This window comes from Simochromis diagramma, unplaced genomic scaffold (assembly GCF_900408965.1).
Source record: "Simochromis diagramma unplaced genomic scaffold, fSimDia1.1 OVJJ01000216.1, whole genome shotgun sequence".
NCBI lineage: Eukaryota > Metazoa > Chordata > Actinopteri > Cichliformes > Cichlidae > Simochromis > Simochromis diagramma.
In genome coordinates, this window is record NW_024386883.1 from 9,677,830 (window position 1) to 9,683,829 (window position 6,000).

Genomic DNA, 6,000 nt, shown 5'->3' on the forward strand with positions numbered 1-6,000 from the left:
CCCTGAGAGTCGTGCTTACAGATGGATTTCATTTACTACAGGGGCATTTCTTCATCACGCAGAAAAACTGATGTACTTTTGAGATTGCCTACAGAAGGTTAAAGCATCAGTGTCGGTAACACTGGTCCTGCGCTCACTTGGTATTGGCTCGAAACCGAAATTTGCAGCGGCGGTTTTTAGTCTGCTTTGGTAAACAATCTGCTCTACTCAGAAAAAGAAGCGAAGCAGGAAATGAACTGCGCGCTCAAGTCTGCTCGACAACAATAACGCCATTTCCCCAGACTTCCACACTGTTGACAAAATGCAGATTCAAAATCATTTGAAAGTATGGACTTTGTTCTGATGTGCAGTACGTGCAGCACAACGCAGACGGGCTCCAGGCGGGATAATGCCCCGCAGCTGCTCCTGCAGCCTCTTGCACAGTTGCTGCTGCTGCAAACAAAAACATTTGTTCCTGTTAACCCTCCGCTTTAGCTCTCGCACAATCTTACCTCTGCGATTTTAAAAGCCGAGTGTCTCTCCGACGGCAGGTGCATTTATACGGCTTTTAAATTAATCCATATCCATCGAAAGCATCCAGAAAACAAACAACAGAGGATGATGCTGTTCGTGAAGTCAATCTCGGAAGAAAAACCAGGTCGGAAAGAATACACGGAGATCCACCGCATTATATACGAAGAGCAGATAAAAATTTTAAAAAGTAAAAAAGGCGCCGAGTACCGAAAAAGCTGAGGGAGGCTGTAAAATGAGAGCAAAATTTAAAATAAAAAAAAGGTGGGAATCGTAAAAAAATCTGGGAGGATTTGAAGGCAGGCTGTGTTTTGAACGACTAGACTCCGCCCACTGGCGTGACGTAACGCCGCCTGATAAACGGAAATGTGTTAGTGGGTCAGACATACGGGACCCGTCACACAAAATGGGCGAGCGAGCTCTGGAAATGGAAGATTTGTGCTGTGTGCAGCAAGAAAGTGATGGTGTTTGCTGAAATATAAGGAGCTGCTCTCGGTTTATCCTGTGTGGGAATCATTCCTGCACAGAGGCAGAAGGATGAACAGCAGCTGCTCTTTCTACCTGAAAAATATTTCCATTTGCGCAGGGTATTTGAGTCCCATCCATTCCTCTTCTCACTGCTGGGATGCTAGATTCCTGGTCCTGTCCCTTTTCTTTCCCCTCCCCTCCAAAGTCCTTTGATACAGCTCATTCCCCACAGGGCTGTGAGATCCTGCAGCCGCACAACTCTGTGGCTGTGTCTGATTTTACAATTGGACCTTTTCAGTTTGATGAGGTGGTTCAGGGACCTGTTTAAGATGCCTCCTAGGTGAGGTGTTTCAGGCATGTCCTACTGAGGAAAGGCCTCAGGGAAGACCTCTCTCTTGGCAGACTGTGGGACACCTTGGTGTCCCCCCTCCCCCCTCCTGGATGAGGTGGAGGAGGTGGCCAGCAAGATAAAGACAAGGAGGTCTCAGTGTGTGAAAATGGATAGATGGACCTTTTCAGGTAGATCTTTTGTATAGCTGTGGGATAGAAAGCACACGTGTAATATGTATGCCTGCAAGTAAGGGGAAATCTTTAGTTTGACAGTGGTGTGGCTGGAGATGAGTCTCAGGGCTGATTTGCAAGAGAAGGATAGCAGTAAGATTAAAAGGGAAGGTTTATATTATGGTGATGAGACCTGCTACGATGTATTGTTCGCCCACAACTGGTGCAAAACACTGCAGCTAGATTTTAATCTGATGCAACCAACCAGAGCATGTCATCCCAATTTTAGCTTCCCTTAACTGTCTTCCAGTTCATTTACTAATCTATTTAAAAAAATAATAATTAATATATCTTTAAGTCTCTTAGTGGTTGTGCCCCCTTTTATCTGTCTTAGAGATAAATGTCTGCTGCACTGCTGTGCTGACCAGCTAGCAGGTGTGTTCACTTACATCTTCAACGAGTCCCTGGCGAAGTCTGTGGTCCCCACATGCTTCAAAAGATCCACCATCATCCCTGTGCCCAAGAACAGCAAACCCTCATCCCTGAACGATTACCGGCCAGTTGCACTGACCTCGGTAGTAATGAAGGTGTTTGAGAGGCTGCTGAAGAACATCATCTCCTCCTCCATCCCAGACACCACAGATCCGCTGCAGTTCGCCTACAGATCCAACAGATCCACAGAGGATGCCATCGCCCACGTCCTACACACCACTCTCAGCCACGTGGACAAGAAACAGGGTAACTATGTGAGAATGCTGTTTGTTGATTACAGTTCAGCGTTTAACACAATAGTGCCCTGCAGACTGTTCACAAAGCTGAGGGATCTGGGACTTAACAGCCGTCTGTGTGAGTGGGTGTTGGACTTCCTCACTGGCAGAACTCAGGTGGTGAGGGTGGGCAGGTGCTTCTCCAACAGCATCACCATCAACACAGGAGCACCTCAGGGATGTGTCCTCTCGCCACTGCTCTACTCCCTCTACACTTCAGACTGTGTGGCCACCCATGGCTCCAACACCATTGTGAAGTTTGCTGACGACACAGTGGTGTTGGGTGCCATCTCCAACAACGATGAGGCGGCCTACATGGATGAAGTGAAGAATCTGGCATCGTGGTGCCAGGACAACCACCTCCAGCTGAACGTCAGCAAGACCAAGGAGCTGGTGGTGGACTTCAGAAGGGGTCAGCACAGAGACTACAAGCCCATCATCATCAATGGAGCTCCAGTGGAGAGGGTGCAGTCCTTCAAGTATCTTGGTGTCCACATCTCCTCAGACCTGACATGGGCTGCCCACATTCAGGTCCAGACCAAAAAGGCTAGGCAGCGCCTGTATCACCTACGACAACTGAGGAAGTTCAGGGTCTCTCCAAAGATCCTCAGGATTTTCTATACAGGCGCTGTGGAGAGCATCCTCACACAGAACATGACATCGTGGTTCGGGAACAGCTGTGTGAAGGACCAAAAAGCTCTCCAGAGAGTGATCCGTACAGCAGAACGCTGCTGCAGGATTGCTCTCCCCCCGCTTCAGGACACCTACACCAGGAGATGCCGGACTAGAGCAGCACAGATACTGAAGGACCCGTCCCATCCTGGCAACAAACTGTTCCAACTTCTGCAATCTGGTAGAAGGTTCCGCATCTTCCGGGCAAGGACAGAGAGACTCAAGAGGAGCTTCTATCCCCAAGCCATCCGTGCCCTAAACACACACACCCGCCCTCTCACATCATCTATAATTGACTGAGACAGGACTCTTCCAGACACTAAACCAAGGAACAATGTACATTTCAATTCCTTTAATTTTAAATATGTTTATATTGTCTATCCTGTAAAATAGTCAGATATCTATTCATATTAATGTACAGAATTCACCTGCTTGCTGCTACTACTGCACATTCACCCAGTGTATATACTAAATGTCTGTATATATATATATATAATGTTCTTCCTCTACACCCCCCCCCCCCCCCAATTTTTGCACATGTCGAGGAGCGTGTCAGGCTACATTTCACTGTGTGTTATACTTGTATAACTATGCATGTGACAAATAAAGAACCTTGAACCTTGAACCTAGATGGTGCACCCATATGTCTTGCCTTTTTGTCTCAGGTCAGACAGAGGTGCTGAATATGGAGCTGCCAGGCAGGAGGAAAAGAGGAAGACCATAGAGAAGTGGCGAGAAGGAGGAGGACACTAGCGATTGGGTGAGATGGTTGACCCCTAAAGAGAGCAGCCAGATGAAGAAGAAGAGTTTTGTTAACCTTTCTCTCACTGACATCAAAGTTCACCTGAACAACAAACATTAAGTTTAGTGTGCAGCAGTCTTGATATGGTCATTTCTTTGTGTTAAGTTTTCTTTGGTAATACTGTGGGTAATGTACCGCTAAGACACTGTTTACCTTTAGGACTACTCCTGCATTCTTAATCTGTAAACCTGAAATCGAATCTGCCTGAAATTCTTTCCACAAGCCCGAAACCTGCAGTTCTCTGTAGCATTTAACATTTTGTGATGGCTGAAATGAATGTTAGTTCATGTACCACGGAGAGAAATGTGCATCTAGGATTTTAATTTCCCTCAATCACATTACTCTGGCGAACTAGCTACAGGTTTTATGTCAGCTCAAGTCTGTAGACATGCATAGTCTTACTGTTTGCTTTGAAGTTGTGTGCATAGAGACAACGTGTGGTGGTCAACAGGGGCCATTAGCTGAGTTTAACACTGTTTAATCTGGTGCTGTCTGAGCTTATAGTTTAGCTGTTTTAGCCTAATGAAGGAGAGTCTGAAATTGCGATCTTAAACATAAACCACTTCTACGAACAGCATTGGCAGCAGTATTAGCTTGCCTATCAAGTATTAGCTTGATAGGCAGTGGACCACCATATAGTAGAGCTGAATTTGATCTCTCTGTATCAAAAACACAGAGCCCAGCCATCACTGGATTGTTTTTAAAGCCTATGCAACTTTTAATATACAAAAATATTATATATGGAAGATGGAAGTCTTATTTGGTATGCATCCAAATGAAAAGATGGCTTAGCCAATGATATTACAAATATATACATGCTTTAGTGTATACTGACTGCTATGCTATGCCTTTCAACATAAATACACTGCTCAAAAAATTAAAAGAACATTTATTCAAAGTACAGCATCAAGTCAGTTAAACTTCTGGCATATTGATCTGGGCAGTTAGTAGCAGAGGGGGTTGTTAGTTTCAGCTACTTTAGTGTCAATGAAATTAACAACAGGTGCACTAAAGGGGCAACAAAGAGATAGCCACCAAAAACAGAAATGCTTTTAGACTTGGCGGCTGCTGACATTTTTGTTGCGTTTTTTTCACTACTTTTGCATTTGACTAGGGTCAGTGTCATTACTGGTAGTATGATGTGATCCTACAGAGATTGCACAGATAGTCCAGCTCCTCCAGGATGCCACGTCATTACGTGCCATTGCCAGAATGTTTGCTGTCTCCCAGCACAGTGTCAAGAGCATGGAGGAGATTCCAGGAGACAGGCAGTTACTCTATGAGAAGACCATAGAAGGCATTCCTTAACCCATCAGCATGCCTGATATCTGCTCTTTTGTGCAAGGAGGAACAGGATGACCTCTGCCCTCTACAGACTGATAATTTTCATTTCTGTCCAATGATGTGGCATCCTTTCTTTCCCGACCCAGTTCATATCCAGCATGGTAATTTTTTCCCCATTGTTTTTTTTGAAAATGTTGTTTTATTTTTTGAGCAGTCTATTTAGGAATGCACTTGTATTTAAAACAAATTCAAGAGTTTGATTTAGATGCATAAAGGTGCTCAAGAATGTATATACACACACATATTATTACCGTATCATGCACCATAGCAGGAAAACATAAAAAAACCCAAACTTGACTTTCTATGCAACGTGCGCGGATCTGCTGCATGCGATAGCCTGAATGCAGGTATCAAAATGCCACACATTCAAATGAAATTTCCTGTTACATAATTTTTTTGCCAACCTCAGAAAAACAAATGAAACCCCATCGTTGGTATTGCAACACCGCAGGATGTTGCAATCCATACTAAGTATTGCTCAATAAAGCATTTTTATTTTTACAGCAGGTTGTTTACCTCAGTCGCCCCCAGAATCCGCAGAAAACTTGATTATAAGAATTCATGAAAGCTCACCTCTAGTTTTATCCGGTTATGATGAATCACACCTATGTGGGGCTTTTTACAGTAAAACAAGCACTTAATAAGAAACAAAAAATGTCTGAATAAATCAACACAAGGTTCTCAGAGTCTCTAGAAGTATAAAGATGTATGTTTTGTTTGTGTGACAATAAGAAATCACACAGAAATGTGCTTCTTTTGTTTCCACCTTTGTCTTTAACCAGTAAAAACATGGGAGCATTCATCAATGTGTCACCACTGGCAGCAGAATTTGATTAATTGCACCCAAGATGCATTTCATACAGTCTCCCAACCATGGATGGATGATAAGACTATTATTTGGAGTGACTGTTTTCTGACCCTTTTGCTCCCATTTAG

General features: G+C 44.1%; 1 long non-coding RNA gene across 1 annotated transcript; it reads left to right on the forward strand.

The window, feature by feature from the left end:
• The first annotated feature begins 705 nt into the window (after positions 1-705).
• On the forward strand, positions 706-4,379 carry LOC120733784. Its single transcript, XR_005695904.1, has 2 exons — positions 706-1,497; positions 3,584-4,379. It is a non-coding gene; the product is annotated as an uncharacterized LOC120733784 (long non-coding RNA).
• The last annotated feature ends 1,621 nt before the right edge of the window (positions 4,380-6,000 follow it).